This window comes from Pinus tabuliformis, chromosome X (assembly GCF_031772625.1).
Source record: "Pinus tabuliformis cultivar Carrire ecotype Pingquan chromosome X, CPIR1, whole genome shotgun sequence".
Classification (NCBI taxonomy): Eukaryota; Viridiplantae; Streptophyta; class Pinopsida; order Pinales; family Pinaceae; genus Pinus; species Pinus tabuliformis.
The window spans coordinates 688,194,626-688,212,450 of NC_142308.1; the positions used below are offsets into that span (position 1 = coordinate 688,194,626).

General features: G+C 41.3%; 1 pseudogene; it reads right to left on the minus strand.

Annotated features, from left to right (window-relative positions):
* The window catches only part of LOC149141842 (protein CLAVATA3 INSENSITIVE RECEPTOR KINASE 6-like), a 100,734-nt pseudogene that overhangs the window by 22,863 nt on the left and 60,046 nt on the right, over nt 1-17,825 (minus strand).

The window sequence follows — 17,825 nt, forward strand, 5'->3', positions numbered from 1 at the left end:
TGCTTCGCTGTGGGTTCCATCGAGAATGGTCCACACACTTCAGTATGAACTCACTCTAGGATGGCCTTTGTTCAATTGTCTTGATCTTGAAAGGAAGACTTGGTGTACTTTCCCAAGGTACAACCTTTGCATTTGTCAACTTGCTCAAGTTTACCTTTGGGAAGTCTTGTAGATATTTTTTGCATTATCTTCAAAGCCCCATGATGCAAATGGTCCAACCACCTGTGCCACAACTCGCCAATGTCTTGGTTTTTCACCAATTCTGCTTTCGTACTAAATGCTGCACAATCATCTACCTCTAGTTTATAGAGATTCTTCACCCGAATCCCTATCCTCTTAGTCTGACCTGTGGCTATGCATATTAGGAACACCTTTCCTTTACTGAAGACAACATCGTAGCCTTTGTCCTCCAACATCGCGACCGATACCAAGTTCTTCTTCAGTCCAGGCACATACTTCACATTTGTCAAGGTGATAGGAGCTCCATGCTCCCTCTGAAAAGCAACCGTGCCCACTCCTGAAACACTATACTTTCCGTCATCACCTATCTCTATGCCCATCTTGAGGTCTTTCTCCTCCAAGGTACTGAATAAACTTTTATTGTTGGTCATGTGGAATGAGGCTCCATTGTCAAGATACCAGACACAACCCATCATCGATGACACCATGTATGAGATGAGGGTAAAGTCCATTTCGAACTGAGAGGCTAATGCCTCACCTTCCGATCCTTCCGAGGATCCCTTCTTGGACTTCTTTGATGGGCAATTAGTCGCATAATGTCCCATCTCATGACAATTAAAGCATCTCACTTTAGGCATGTTACCCTTCTTCCCTCCATGAGAAGAATTCGATTTGGAATGGGAAGCCTTCCCCTTCCCTTTCCTTGCCTCACTCGCTAAGGCCAGATTTTCTTCATCATCATCCTTGGATGAAGAACCATCTCGTGTGCTCCTCCTGATCTCCTCCTGCATAGGATCCGACCAAAGTTGTTCCCAATCCCGCAGTTTCTCCCTCCCATTCACAGAGTCCTGGTAGCTATTCCAACTCTTTGGAAGGCCAAGGAGAGCGAGGCTCACCCATATCATCATCAGGAGTAGTTATTCCCACACTGCCAAGCTCATCTCTATAGGTGGTGAGCTTTTTCAGAGATGTGGAAATAGTATCGCCCTTCTCCATCTTGATTCTTCGAAGCTTATCCTTGAGCACCAATTTCATTTGGTCGCTACTGTTCTGGTAGAGGTCCTTCAATGTCTTCCACATTGAAAACGGAGTATCCTTCCCATGGAGACTTGAGACAACATGGTATCGAACTCCCTCAAGGATGATCCGTCTCGCCTTTGCCACACACTTCTTCCACTCAAGCAACTCTTGTGCATTAGTTGAAGCTGGCTTTGGGATTTCTTGATCAATGAAATCCTTCAAGCCATTGTCTTCTAATACAACCTCCATTATATCTTTCCATGCTATGTAATTCGAGCTACCTTCCAAGGCATACTCGAGTCTCAAGCCATAGAATGCTATTGGCCAACCTTGAAGTATGATAAGAATTCGATTTTCACCTACAACCCTGAACTTCAAACTTCAAATTTGTTGAGATTGCAACAAGATGATGGAGCTTAGTGAAAAGAGTCGCCTTCACTAAGTGGGCCCGCAGGCTATTTTTGGCGCAAGTCTATTTTTAGACTATGTCTATTTTTAGACATATGGATCATGTCTATGTTTATGGATGATTGATCAAGTTGGGAAAATAGATGGACTTCTATTTTTGATGAAAGTGTGAGTGATCACAGTGTGAGTGATCAAGTCTATTTTTAGACTGGCTGTCAAAAATAGAAAAGTCAAATATTATTATCTCACAATAATATTTGGACTATAAACTTAATCTTATTCTCTTGGAGCACTTCAGTTTGAGCTATGGAAGTGGCACATGCAGCTGTCAGAAGGAAATTCGTTTTTCTTATGAGTCAGTTGAGTTGTTGCATGCATGACTTCAGTTAGAACTCAAGTGAGTTGAGTTTAGTGGACTGGAGGTACAGTTGATGGAGTTGTGTTCAGTTTAACTTAGTTAAACTGGTTGTAGTTAGTCTAACTGCAGATAGACTAATGATGAGTTGTTAAACTAATTATTAACTCATAATACAACTAAAGAATACATCAGTTAACTCAGTTGCATGTCAGTGCATGTTCAGTTCAACAGGGACAGGTGGTAGAGAATCAGATTGCTATCAGTTGTGACTATAGTTGTGCACCAGATCTTGCACAATCAAAGGATTGAGTATGCCAATGAGTTTGCTCACGTATTTGGCCCGCATTTTAGCCTTTGCTCACGTCCACAAAGAGTGAGTGACTATTTTGCAGGTGAAAATCGAGTTTGGGAAGCAATTCTCATCAGTTCTCGAGCAGGTATTGAGCAGTGGAGGCAGGCAAGCAGTGGAAGAGATTTGGAGATCAAATCTGAGCTGTATTGTGTGTAACAGGTGGAGATACTTGTGAGAAGTATTATGCTTTGTATTGTTACATGATTCAATCAATATAATATACAGATAGTGTGGGGTTTTTAGCGAGATGCTTTCCCCAGGATACATACTGTGTTTATGAGTTTGATTGATGCTTCTATGTGCGCCTGTGAATGTTTCTGCTTCTGTAAAATGATGATCAACGTAGAGGAGATTATGTATTATACATGTTCCGCTTATAATTGTATGATCAGGATAATCTCTGTGAATATGTGTTAAATTATTCAAAATTTCTACATGGTATCAGAGCTAGATAATTGTAGAAAAAGTTTCTACATGGTATCGGAGCAGCTTGATTTGTAGAAGAGATTTTTACAGGATATCAAGCGAGGGTTGATCGGAAGCAGTTGAGTTGGTTGCTGGTGGAATTCGAATTTGCAGCAGTGTTGTTGAAAATGTCTTTCAACGAATTGCAAATGTTATTCCAAAGCAAGAGCGACCTGGCGCTCAAGGATAAACTCAGTAACAATAAAGGTGAGAATGGATCTTCATCAAAGGTATCTGATGAAGAGAATTGTGCTTTGGCTGCCAAGCAAAGAAGGGGAAGAACGAGAAAGCTTCTCATTCCGGTGCGAAAGGCAAGAAGCAGGATATGTCCAAGGTGAAATGTTTTCACTGTCACCAGCATGGACACTATGCCACAAATTGTCCGCAGAAGAAGAAGAACAAGCAAGCTGCTGGATCTGCAGGGGGAGAGGCCTTAGCTTCTCAGTTTGAGCTTGATTTTTCATTGATCGCATGCTTGGTTTCAAGTGTGATGGGATCAGTGTGGTTCTTGGACAGTGGTGCGTCTTTTCACATGACGGGAGATAGAGATTTGTTCTCTGATCTGGAGGACAAAGATCTTGGAGTGCACATCGAGATGGGCGATGATGGTAGATACAGTGCGACCGGTATCGGTACCATTTCCTTTGAGAGGGAGTCTGGTAAACCCTTTGTATTGAAGGAAGTCATGCATGTTCCAGGATTGAAGAAGAATCTCATCTCAGTGGCGATGTTAGAAGATAAGGGGTATGATGTTGTTTTCAGCGAGGGAAAGGCCTTCCTGCGCAGCAAGACAACTGGTGAGACCCGGAAGATAGGGGTTCGAGTGAGGAACCTTTATCAGTTGCATGTAGATGGATGCGCAGCAATGGCAGGCAAGGCAGAAGGATTGGTGAGCCGGGATGATGGCGAGTTGTGGCACAGGAGATTGGGTCACCTTCACCATGGAGCCTTGAAGATACTGCAGCAGATCACTACAGGGCTTCCTAAAGGCACACTTGCGCAGTCAGATCAATGCAAGGGGTGTACTTTGGGGAAGTTTGTGAAAGCCACCTTTCACGAGAAGGATAGTCGCGCCACGACGATCCTTGAGAGAATTCACACAGACGTGTGTGGACCTTTCTCAGTTGCTTCGACAGCAAAACACAGGTATTATGTGATTTTTGTTGATGATTTCTCTCGTAAGTGCTGGATCTTCTTCATGCAGAAGAAGAGCGAGACATATTCAAAGTTCTGTGAATTCAAAGCACTGGTCGAGAAGGAGTCGGGGAAGAAGGTGAAGGCTCTTAGGAGCGATAATGGTGGTGAATACATCTCGGACGAGTTCAAGGATTTCTGCAAGGCAGAAGGGATTCGTAGAGAGCTCATAGCTCCCCATAACCCACAGCAGAACGGGGTAGCTGAGCGGAAGAACAGAACAATTGTGGGTGCTGCACGGGCAATGTTGCATGATCAGGGCCTACCCCTTCACTTGTGGGCGGAAGCATGCAATACAGCAGTTTATGTGCAGAACCGTTGTCCTCATAGGATACTTGGCATGAGTACACCCGAGGAGGCTTATTCTGGTAAGAAGCCTGATCTTTCTCATTTGAGGATTTTTGGTGCTAACGTTTACATGCATGTGACGAAGGATGCCAGAAAGAAGTTGGAGCCGACTGCAGAGGTTGGGATATTTGTGGGGTACACTGATACGCCCCACAACTATCGTGTGTATTTGCCAGACAGTGGTAAAACTGTTGTGCGACGGGATATAAAATTTCAGGAGGAGAAAGCCATGAAGTGTTCGCTTGAGAGGGAGCTACACTTGCATGCAGATGAGGAGCTATTAGTTCCTAAGGATGAGCTTCAGGACGTGGATCAGCCACAGGACGAGGTTCATGGAGTGGAAGAGACCACTCATGCAGCGCCAACCATCAGAGGGCGAAAGCGCTTGACAGAAGCTGAGCGACTGGCTCAAGATGCAGAGAAAGTTGTAGGACCACCTACAGCCCAACGCAGGCAGAGACAGTCACCTGATCGGTACACTGGATACATGGCTCTTATGAGCAAGTGTGTTGTGAATGAGCCATCCTCTTTCAAGGAAGCTGTGGAGGATCCCGCATGGGTAGACGCCATGGTGGAAGAGTATGATTCTATTGTCAGAAACAGTGCATGGGAGATTGTTCCTAGACCGGAAGGGAAATCAGTGGTGGGTTCGAGATGGATCTACAAAGTTAAGCAGGCAGCTGACGGGAGTGTGGAGAAGTACAAGGCAAGATTTGTTGCCCGAGGCTTTTCACAGATTGAGGGGATCGATTATGAGGAGACCTTTGCACCTGTCGCAAGGTATTCTTCCATACGGACGATTCTTGCTCTCTCAGCGCAGATGGGATGGCACATTCATCAGATGGATGTGAAGACTGCGTTCCTCAACGGAGTCATTGAGGAGGAGGTGTACATTGAGCAACCCGAAGGCTTTGAAGTCTTCAGCAGCGAGTCGCATGTGTGCAGGCTCAAGAGAGCGTTGTATGGGTTGAAGCAAGCACCACGTGCTTGGTACACACGGATAGACAGCTATTTCACAGGACTTGGATTCTCCAAGAGCGAGGCGGATCCGAACCTATACCAGATTGTGGTGGAGGGTAAGTTGCTTATCATTGTACTGTATGTTGATGATTTGATTCTAACGGGTGATGAGCTGTTGATACTGTCATGCAAGAAGGATCTTGCTACAGAGTTTGAGATGAAGGATTTGGGCCTCCTTCACTATTTCCTAGGATTGGAAATATGGCAGCGCAGTGGTGGACTGTTTGTTTCTCAGGGCAAGTATGCTCGGGAGATACTGGAGAAGTTCAACATGCATGGTTGCAAGCCTGTTGATACTCCTCTTCCTGGAGGTTGGAGGAAGGAGGATGCCACTTCGGGAGAAGAAGTGGATGCCACTGTTTATCGACAGTTGGTGGGGTCGCTGATGTATTTGGTCAATACACGACCTGATATATGCTATGCAGTTAACCAGCTTTCACAAGCTATGGTTAAGCCTACCAAGCTCTTCTGGAAGGCGGGCAAGCATGTATTGCGCTACTTGAGAGGCACATCGGGATATGGTTTGTGGTACAGACAGGAGGATGAGGTGAAGCTATGTGGCTTCACGGATGCAGATTGGGCAGGGAGCCCAACGGACAGGAAGAGCACATCAGGAGGGGTCTTCAGTATCGAATCGACAGCAGTTTCTTGGTACAGCAGGAAGCAGATATCTGTGGCACTCAGTTCAGCGGAGGCCGAGTATATGGCAGCAAGTTTGGCTGCATGCGAGGCTATATGGATGAGGAAGATCCTGGTTGGTTTGTTCGGTTCTCATTTGGATCCTACTGTGATTTACTGTGATAACCAGAGTTGCATTAAACTCTCGGCTAATCCTGTATTTCATGATAGATCTAAACATATTGACATCAGGTACCATCATATCAGAGATTGTGTGCAGCGGAGGATCATGTTACTTTCGTACATTCCAACGGAGGATCAGGATGCTGATATTCTGACGAAGGCTCTCACCAGGAGCAAATTCGAGTACCACCGAGGCAGGATAGGGGTTGCTGATAATCCATATCTTGTCGAGAGGGAGTGTTGAGATTGCAACAAGATGATGGAGCTTAGTGAAAAGAGTCGCCTTCACTAAGTGGGCCCGCATGCTATTTTTGGCGCAAGTCTATTTTTAGACTATGTCTATTTTTAGACATATGGATCATGTCTATGTTTATGGATGATTGATCAAGTTGGGAAAATAGATGGACTTCTATTTTTGATGAAAGTGTGAGTGATCACAGTGTGAGTGATCAAGTCTATTTTTAGACTGGCTGTCAAAAATAGAAAAGTCAAATATTATTATCTCACAATAATTTTTGGACTATAAACTTAATCTTATTCTCTTGGAGCACTTCAGTTTGAGCTACGGAAGTGGCACATGCAGCTGTCAGAAGGAAATTCGTTTTTCTTATGAGTCAGTTGAGTTGTTGCATGCATGACTTCAGTTAGAACTCAAGTGAGTTGAGTTTAGTGGACTGGAGGTACAGTTGATGGAGTTGTGTTCAGTTTAACTTAGTTAAACTGGTTGTAGTTAGTCTAACTGCAGATAGACTAATGATGAGTTGTTAAACTAATTATTAACTCATAATACAACTAAAGAATACATCAGTTAACTCAGTTGCATGTCAGTGCATGTTCAGTTCAACAGGGACAGGTGGTAGAGAATCAGATTGCTATCAGTTGTGACTATAGTTGTGCACCAGATCTTGCACAATCAAAGGATTGAGTATGCCAATGAGTTTGCTCACGTATTTGGCCCGCATTTTAGCCTTTGCTCACGTCCACAAAGAGTGAGTGACTATTTTGCAGGTGAAAATCGAGTTTGGGAAGCAATTCTCATCAGTTCTCGAGCAGTGGAGGCAGGCAAGCAGTGGAAGAGATTTGGAGATCAAATCTGAGCTGTATTGTGTGTAACAGGTGGAGATACTTGTGAGAAGTATTATGCTTTGTATTGTTACATGATTCAATCAATATAATATACAGATAGTGTGGGGTTTTTAGCGAGATGCTTTCCCCGGGATACATACTGTGTTTATGAGTTTGATTGATGCTTCTATGTGCGCCTGTGAATGTTTCTGCTTCTGTAAATTGATGATCAACGTAGAGGAGATTATGTATTATACATGTTCCGCTTATAATTGTATGATCAGGATAATCTCTGTGAATATGTGTTAAATTATTCAAAATTTCTACAAAATTCTCTTCTCAGTATACTGTTCACAGCTCCGATACCGTGTAGAAATTCTCTACAAATATTTCTCTGAGACCATGTAGAAAATTTGAATGTAGGTTAACCCGATAATGCAATATAAATCAAAGCAGAATACTATAACCTACTTCTACTATCAATTGGTGGAAGATTAAAGATTGAGCTGAACACATATAACTAGAAGAAGAAGAATCAATGCACAATACACATGATAATACTTTGGGGAAAGCCTTAGCTAAAAACCCCACTATATGTATTATCATACAAGGTGGAAATACATAGGAATTATAAAAAGCCTTAGCTCTCACAGCCAGCCAGATCTTAGTACAATCCTCACAGATGCTCACACGAAATCTTGGCTGCTCTTGAGCTTTCCTCTCTGCCCTCCAAGCTCCTATTTGCTTGCACTGTTCCTAGTGGATGATCTTCACCTCACCAAGTGGATGACCTCTCTCACACACTATCAGAACTGCGCAATCCTCAAGGAATGATTCCTTGACTGCATGCACGAGTTTTATTTATAAGAAAACACATGCAACTGATAGTACACTGTCCTTAACTTTAATCTCAATTGGGTATTTCTCAGAATAGACATGCATGAGTTTCCAATGAGGGAATCTTTATTTAACTGGAGTAGCACTAGTTGAGTGCATGCATGCATCAACTCATTGTCAACTCTCTATTAGTTCCTCAAACAGTTTGGAACTAATTTAATTGGACTTAACTCAGTAAACTGAGTTAACTAATTACAACTCAAATATAACTTAATCTTATCTCCTTAATTTAAGGGATAACTATTGCGTGACATCAGAAAGGCTTCTAACTTGAATTTCTCTAACTAATTAATTAATTATTTCCAATTAACTGTTAAGACTTAATTCGATTTTAATTCACAATTTAATTCAAGGACAACTTAAATTGGAATATTCGTGTTGCCACATTTCAACATGGGTACCTTTTTATTGTGCTATATGCTAAAAAAATAGATGCTAAACTTGTATGATCATAAACCTATAGAACTTGTTCTCATGTGGAGAAAATTTAGGTCAAGAAAATATGAAGTGCTTAGGATATTGATCTATTTTATGGTTTCAGAAGTTGTTTTTATGGAGTGCTTGAGATAAGCTGCCCAAAGCCAAATCCAAGTTGATACCTAAGAGATATCAAGAATTCATTACACTAACTATGTGGCTGCAACAATCCACTATCATATCCAACTTAATTGTAAATGCTACTAATCCAAGCCACCTTGAAGAAAACAACGTACTATAATTCTTGAAGGAGGGAGGGAAATCAACGTGATGGGCTATTCATTAAATTAGATGAAATGGCTTGGGCTTCTTGTATTAAGACAATGTGTGTGTTTTTTGTCTCTTCACTTTGTTAATACTCTCTTATGGCTTGATTAATTTATATATTGGACACAATATTTATGTGGAAAATCTCATTTGGGGAAGGCAAGGGATTAGTATCTTTTTATTATAATAACAATAAAATATTACATTTCACTTGCTTTTTTTCACTCACTTCCTTTTACTCTAAATTGATATTAAAGGTGTCAGGACTCTAATGACAGCTAAGTTGCTTTGACACAACAAAGCTGCATCTTTACAAGTTTCATGCTTGGACCTGTGGGTTATGGGTCCACGTATTAATCGGAATCCTTCAAATCAGCGAACTTCATAATAAAACCCGACCAATCACCGTCGGTCTCGATGGATGGAAATCAACGAGGTTTTAATCTCGTTGTATAAAACTTTATCGCCTACGTTTCAAATGTTAGCCTTCTCGCATATTTGGAAGCGATATGCGTCCGATCACCATCCAACGAACGGTCTAATCACTCGGAACTGTAAAATCCTTTTAATAAGTTTATCGGGTCCGTTAGGCAAGATAACTTGCTTGCAAGTTTCCGTGGGATCACCGTGGATCTTCTTCCATCGCACTGTTGTCGCGTCATTCACTCGTCAATTAGGTCGGATGATCTCCATCGTCGATGTGACCTCGCTCCCTCTAATGGCTATCGAGCAATCTCGCGCTCCAACTAGCATGATAATTAATATTCCGAAAGCACGTAAGAAAAGTTGTTTTCCAGTGCTACATGTCAACCGCCAAGGTTAATCGTGTAGAATTCAGAAATACAACTTCCCACCTTTAGGCCGCGCGAGAAACTGCTTACCACTGGCCGAATACCACCCACGTGCTTAAATCAAACCCTTAAAGGAACTCGGCTTAATAAAGGGTTAATGCTTAATATTCGTCGATCTGGCTGATCCGAAGGTTTCTACTGTGCTGTTCAATTGACTCCAGTTTCGATTGAACACTTCTCCTCCGTTGATTTGTTCTCTATCCAACGACTCTCTCTTTTTCTTATTGATGGAATTCACATTGCGCACACATCTATCTCTGCCGTACTTTTTCGAAGGCGAAGTTAATAGAACTTCATCCTTTACACTCACATACACATATTTATTAACTTATAGTAAGAACATATATATAAAGACACAAATACACAAAATACAGATAACACACATATTTCCATTATATACAGATCTCGATTATAGGCTACAACCTTTCGACGTTAGTCACAAATTTCCCTGCGACTACTTTGTGTACTTCATCCTCTATGTTATTTTATACAACACAGACTCTTTTATATAAGAAATTACAAAAGGCGTGGATCATCTAGGATCCACGATTTCATCCTACAATCGCTCAATCAAATCCCTTAAATCTCTCTATACGCATATATGGCAAATAATTACATTAAATCAAGCCTTATCAATTCCATCAATTTAGTTCTATTTAAAAAGAATTTGCCTCGGTTTGCAATGATTGTCCACGTTTCCCTTTTCACAGCTCAAAATTTCAATTTTGATTAAGGGTGGTCAGATGCTCCTGCATTAGACTCCCAAGGCACAAAAATTTATGACCTCCTAGTCATATGCTTCCTCCATCCCTTAGCAATTATACCCACATCCTCTGTGGAATTTCCTTTATGATCTTTCTATGAGTTGCAACAAAACCTCTGCAGTAACAAGTCCTCCCTGCTACACGATACCTCACCAAGATTCTCTCCTTTGAGCTTAGTATTTCGGCATCTCTCTAGTTCTCTCTTATTTGGAACCATTTGATCACTCCTAGCTCTAGGTTGCTGCAATCTTCTCACCTTCTTTCGTAGCACAAAAATATAAAGACCATACGCTTACCAATCTTCAACATATTTGCACCTTCTTCTTTTGTACGCAAAATCTTCTTTCTCATAGGAAACCTTTTCCTGCTCTGACACCAAAAATGATGACAGCTCAGCTGCTTTGACATAGAAAAGCTGTATCTTTACAAATTTCATGCGTGAACCTTTGGGTTATGGACCCACATATTCATCGAAATCCTTCAAATCAGTGGAATTCATAACAAAACCCGACCAATCACCGTCGGTCTTGTTAGCACTCCAGGAAACTCTCCTAGGTTGTAGCTCGGAGATGCCTGGAAACATATAATTCGTCAATATCATTCTCTGAACTATTGGAATGGATTGGGGTTTGGATCAATTCAGATGACCGTTTCAACTCTGTTTTCACTCAAGACATGCATGAACACCCTCAGCTTGACAAGGCTTTTGACCACTAATGCTCAATAGTTTATAGATTCAATGAATAGATGGAGAATCCTGACTGTACCAGCAGATACATACATAAACACATATGAATGGCTAGTTACAGAAAGTAAATGAAGCTTACAAATCTAATTCATGAACGCAAAGATAAGATGATAGTTATCTGGCATTCGACACAGAAGAAAACATGAATAACCCATTCAAGTGCAAGCTTAGAATAGAGGAGAAGATGGCGATTGAACATGTAATAGCAAAAGAATCTTGTATTACTGGAATGAAGATGAGACACTGGGAGGAATAGAGTATCCATAGTCTCCAAAAGTTGAACCCCTCTTCCTTCAAATGTTCAGCCATTTATATGCTTTTTACAACACTCTCGAACTCTCTAAGGCTTGAGATGTCTTAATCTATCCCCTGTGTCTTCTAACTACTTAATGTTGTAACTAGACAACATGAGCTCAGAGAACTCTGTTTTTAACAAATACGGTAATCAAATGCTGGCAATTTCACCGTGTTGTCAGGTGGTTCACTCGTGCCAGCGCATTCCATGATCATTACTATTGGTTCGGCTACATCGTGTTGTTGTTTTTTTTCCCTTTCGGCCATGCGTTCTGTTATTTCAGTTCAATTGTCCGACTGTCAAAAACATTGACAAAGCCAACAAATTTCCTCCCCAGGTGACTGGTGGGAAGTGGGGTATGGGGCCGTTGGATGGTGTGGATCGACGGTTGGTCTGTTGCTCAAGCGGCAGAGATCGAGCCAAGGAAGAATAGATAAGAGAGTACGCAAGAGCCGTCAGATCAATATGATCAATGGACATGATCATATCGCTAATCGCAGAGGTGAAGGGTTGGCAGACAGTGCGATGAAATTGCGATACGCAGATGGGCGATTAAGCGATGCATGATAGTCGTTGGATCGGCGAATGAAATGGATGGTGGAGATCGATCTGATCGGAGAGGAGATCGATCTGATCGGAGATCGAAGAAATGAGAGCGTAGTGGAAAGGAGATGAATCGAGAGTGGATCGACCGATTTTATGAGCGTGGATGTATATTTTTTTTAAGTCTGCCTTATGGCCAAAGCGGAGCAAGAGGAGATGTGGACCTTCGAAGCTACAACAAGGGACATTTATGTTAAAATTGTAGCACTGCACCTCAGGGCTAATGCTGGATCCTTCTGAGGATGAAAGCCTCCCTATGAGGTTTCAAGAACTGTAGACTACTACCTTTCCAGTAACAACCAAAACAAACTTATCTCCAAGTGTTCCATTGGGCATGGAGTTTATTTGCATAGAAAACAAAAACTGAAAAAACCTATTACAATATTAAGGCCTTAAAGCCTCATATGAAGTAAAGTAAACACCTTCCCCCTCCAAGTTATGCAGAATGAAAGTATTGTTCATCTGAACTTGAGCAATGACAAACGGTCCCGTCCATAAGGCATCAAATTTACCATGGTTGCCATTCTTTTCCTTCAATGCATCCCATTTGAGAACCCAGTAACCAACCTGAAAACTGTCCATTTTTGCCTTTCTATCAAAGGTTTCTTTGATCTTCTTCTGATGAATTCTTGACTTCTCAACTAGTTGTTCTCTGATCTGTTGTAATTCAACCAAGTTACTCATTCTCCTCGCCATGTCATTCTCTTCATCTTGTTCTTCTTGCAAGAACTTGGCCATAGGGAGAATCAGGTGGATATGAAAAATAACATCAGTGCCATAAACCAACTTAAATGGAGAATTTCCTATGGACTTCTTGTTGGTAACTCTGTCAGCCCATAGTGCAAACTTCAACTTGGAATCCCAGTTCTTTTTGTTGTCTTCCAGCAGTTTTTTGATTATCCTTACAAGACTCTTTTTAGATGATTCTGCCAGGGCATTGCCTTGAGGATAATATGAGGTAGAATGCACCAATTGAATGCCCATGGATTCACACATGTCCACCAATTATTCTGCCCTGGAAGCTACTGCATTATCATTGACTAGTTTGGTTGGGCAACCAAATATAGTGAAAATATTCTCATTCAAGAACTTTATGATAACCTGATGATTAGCATTTTTAGTGGGTATAGTCTCAATCCATTTGGTGAAATAATCAGTGGCTACCAAGATCCATTTGTGATGGCCACTGGAATGTGGATTGATCTCACCTATGAAGTCCAAGCCCCACTGCTGGAAGGGGCCATTGGCATGTACCGACTTCGAGGGAAGATATTTTAGCTATTTTCTTCCTGCAAACTTCTGACATTTGTCACAAGAATTCACAAAAGAAAACACATCAGAGAACATAGTAGGTCAATAATACCCATCTCTCAAGATCTCGTGGGCTGTGGTTTTCCAATAATGATTCCCTCCATAGATGCTAGAATGGAACTGGTGCATGACTTCCATAGATTGTCCTTTGTCTAGACATCTCAAGAGGATCCCTGATGGGTCTTTCCAATAAAGTAGGTTTTTAGTAATGCAGAATTTGGATAATCTGAGCTTAATGGCTCGGGCTTGAATTGAGCTATGCCCTGGAGGGACTTTTAGCTTCTGCAAAAAATGAACTACATTGGAATACCATTCACAAGTGGCTATAATTTTAGCCAAAGACTGATTCTGCTCTTGCTCTTCTACTCCTTCCTTTGTCCGCTCACCACCTAAATTTGAACCTATGCAATTGGTGTCTAACAAACTGCAATTTTCCTCAGCCATAAGCTTAGCCAAGCCCTGGCCTTTGACAAGCTTCGTGGGCTCCACCTCTAAGTTGAAATCTATGAATTTTGCAATCCATTTAGCTCTCTTTCCATCAATATCTGGCTGAGTTAGGAAATCTTTTATTGAGGCCGAAGGTACATACGCAACCACTTTGGAATGCATGATATAAATTCTGAATGTCTTTAAAGATTTTATGAGAGCATAAGCTTGTTTTTCAATAAGGTCATACCTTAGTTCAACCTCCCTCAAAGTTTCGCTAAAAAAGGCCACAGGGTGCTTTATACCTTCATCATTTTTCTGCAATAGAACTACTGCAAGTGTATCATAAGAGGCAAAAGAGAAGATATAAAACTCCCTGGTATAATCTGGACTAATTAGAGTGGGAGCTTCCATGATAGCTTGTTTGATGGCTTCAAAAGAGCTTCTTGCACCATCTGTCCATTTTATTTCTCATCCTTTCTTCAACATGGAAGTGATGTGCTTCACTACCTCTGCAAAGTTTGGAATAAACCTCTTGACAAAGTTAATCTTACCCAGGAAAGATTGAATGTCCATTTTTGACCTTGGGATGGACAATGTATGCATTGCTTGAACTCTTGCTAGATCAATCTTCACACCTTCAACAGAAACAATATGTCCCAGAAGTTTTCCTTCTTCTAGAGAAAACTGTGACTTCTTTGGGTTCACAGAAATTCCAAAACGTCTACACTTTAGAAACACCTTCTTCAAATGCTGCAAATGGTCCTTGTGACTGCTGGAAAAGACTGTTATGTCATCAAGGTAAATAAGGACAAACTTGTCCTTCTCTCCCACGAAGGCTATGTCCATAGCCCTCTGAAAAGTAGCCCCAACATTCATCAGCCCAAAAGGCATCTTGGAGTACATGAAAGTGCCCCAAGGAGTAGTGAAGGTGGTCTTTTCCTGATCTTCTGGATGTATAATAATCTAATTGTAACCTGAAAATCCATCTAAGAAAGACATGACTCTAGCCCCTGAAACTTTTTGCAGTAAGTGTTCCATCTTAGGCAGGGGGTAGTTGTCTTTTCTAGAGCATTTGTTCAGATTCCTGAAGTCAACACAAAGCCTGATTTCTCCATTCTTATTTCTTACTACCACACGGTTAGCTATCCACTTTGAATACCTTAGGGGAACTATGATCTTGGCATCCAACAACTTCTTGATTTTCTTTTCAATCAAAGGCAATAAGAGAGGGTTGATAGGTCTTAATTTCTGCTTAAAACGGATGGTGTTCTTCTCCAGTGGAATCTTATGCTAAATGATGTTGGTGCCATAGGTCTTGAGATCACTGCACTCCCAAGCAAAAATATCAACAAATTGTTTCATCAGGGTGCAATACTCGGAACTTTGGGTAGAAAACAAGTGAGTGGACAAATTTATGTACTTTGGATGGGCTGAACTCCCTACATTATGTCTATGAACTGCAGGCTCATTTTATTTTTTGGCAAACTTATAAGGTACATCATTATGATCAAACAACTTCTCTAGGGGCACCAATCCTTTGAGTATATGGTTACTAGGCAGCTGAACAATGCTACCCTGACCAGTCTCGTCCTTTAGCTTGGACTGGTTGCATTCTTCAATGGTTTCGTTTTCTTGGTCAATGTGTATTTCAGAAAATTCATCAATGACTTGTAAAAACCTATTAATTTCATTATCATCTTCAAAAAATTTCTAGTATTTGACATTGTCAGGCATAGATGGTCTATATTTCACTTGAACTTCATAAGTCAATTTAGGAGGCAAAGGAGGAATAAACATGCTAGCAGACACAGTAAGGGAATCAACAAGCTGGTTCTTCATTCAAGGGATGTAAGAAATGCTAAAACTATTAAAAGAACCCTTGAGCTTCCATACCTCATCTTTGTATGCTTTCAGCCTTGTACGCTTTGCTTGGAAAGTTTTGTTGACCTGCTGAATGATAAGGTTTGCATCTCCAAACACCTTCAGACCTTTGATGCCCATTTATTTAGTAGCGTTTAAGCCCAATATCAAGGCTTCGTACTCTGTTATGTTATTTGTGATATGAAAAGTTAACTTGAAAGATAAATGAATGCATTCTTGTTTGGGGGACACAAGGACTACACCTGCCCCTGTAGCTTCCTTAGAGCAAGCTCCATCAAAGAACATGTCCCAAATTTGTGGGCCTTCTTCCTCTGTGATCTGGAAAACCAGTTTCCTAAGCTACATGGAGGCCAACTGGGATTCTTCAATCTAAAGAATACAGGCTCCAAAATCAGTGTCGACAACATAGATGGGATGATTAGTGGGATTCCTTTCATCACTGATGATATAAGCCAACTGAGCTTCTCTGTATAATCTCCTACTCTCACCTCCAAAAATTGGGACAATAGCATAGGACAGATCATTTTGCAATGTTCCACCTAATCTCTTGATCCAACCTCTGGAAAGAAACATGCCAAACTTGGGGGGTACATTTGCTACCACAATATCCATCATCATGCTCTTCATGGGCAGCTGAGACAAGGTGATGGCTAGGTCTTTGATTAACCCCAAACATTTCACTTTTCTAGAGTCAAAAGAAAACAAGTCATGATAAGACTTGGTAATGTTAAGACCCAACTCATCCATGACAGCCTTGGGCATTAGATTATGGCTGGCTCTTGTGTCCAGAAGGCAATTGTGAAGGATTTTGTCATGAATAGTCAAACAAACATAGAATGATAGGGAGTTGTCCTCACAATTTTCAATCATTGGGCTGAGAACAACAGCTGGTTTGTCATCTTGCAGATTTACATAGTCAATGGAGGCTTGGATGGCTTTAGGCTCAAGGGCCTTGAGGGTAGATCTCTTGAAGGACTCATTCTTCACTAGTTCAATCAGAGGTATAGGTATGCTTAGCTTTTGAATTTTTGTTTCAAAACTGAAAGGAGAAGGAGACTTGTCAAGGCCTCTTACCTCGTGAGCTGGAGCTTTGAGGATGATGGGATCAACTGGCGGTTGTTTCTGCTTATTAGCTTGCTATATTGCAGGGACATCAACTCTATGAACATGAGTTTCCTTGGCATTATTCATCTTCGACCTTAGATCATATCTGTGTTGATCATCAGTTTGCAGAACAGCTCCACCATCCCACTCTTGGCTGATCTGGTCATTGAATAATGACTTTCCATAGGCAGCTGAGGTCAAAAAGGAGGCACAGCCTTTGTCTTCCAGACAATGGATCTCATCATCATCTTCAAACTGCTCTTCTTCCATGACTACATTCTGGAAAGTGATCTTCACCCTTTGGTCTTCATTGGCATCTTTTCTTCTTTGCAGAATCTGCAACTGCTCATTAGCTCTTCTATATGGATTTGGATTTCTAGGAGCAAAGGTATTAGGAAATCTTCCTTTCCTAGGGTGCTACTCAACCTTTAATTTTGAGATTTTAGAGGCTAATGACTCTATCATCTTGGTCATTTTATCTATCTTGGGATCTGAAGATGATGAAGATTCGCCCCTCTGTGTCCTTCTATCAACATTCCCCTTGAGCTTCTCTGCAGCCATGATGTTTGATTCTACTTCCAAGGTTGTATCTTGCATTAGCAAAGGTAGCACATCATCTCTCCCTCAACAGTAGACAAAATTTAGAATCAAAGGCACTGGCATAGGTGAGTTTAGTAGAGGTGGTGGTGGGTTTTACATCAGCTAGTATCTTGCTGTACATGTGGTTAAACCTCTTATTAAATTCAGACAACAACTCACCATTTTCCCTCTTTAAGTTCCCAAACTCGGTGTGGTAGTAGAGTAGATCCTTCTTATCCCCCCAATGCTTTAGGAATGCATCATCTAAAGCCTCAATATCTGCTATAGACCTTGGGGTCAGTTCTCTGAACCATTTTCTAGCCTCTCCATCTAGACTTTGGACAAAGACTCTCATCCATACATCAGCTTCACTAATGTCCAGGTTATCAGCATAGCTATAGAATGATT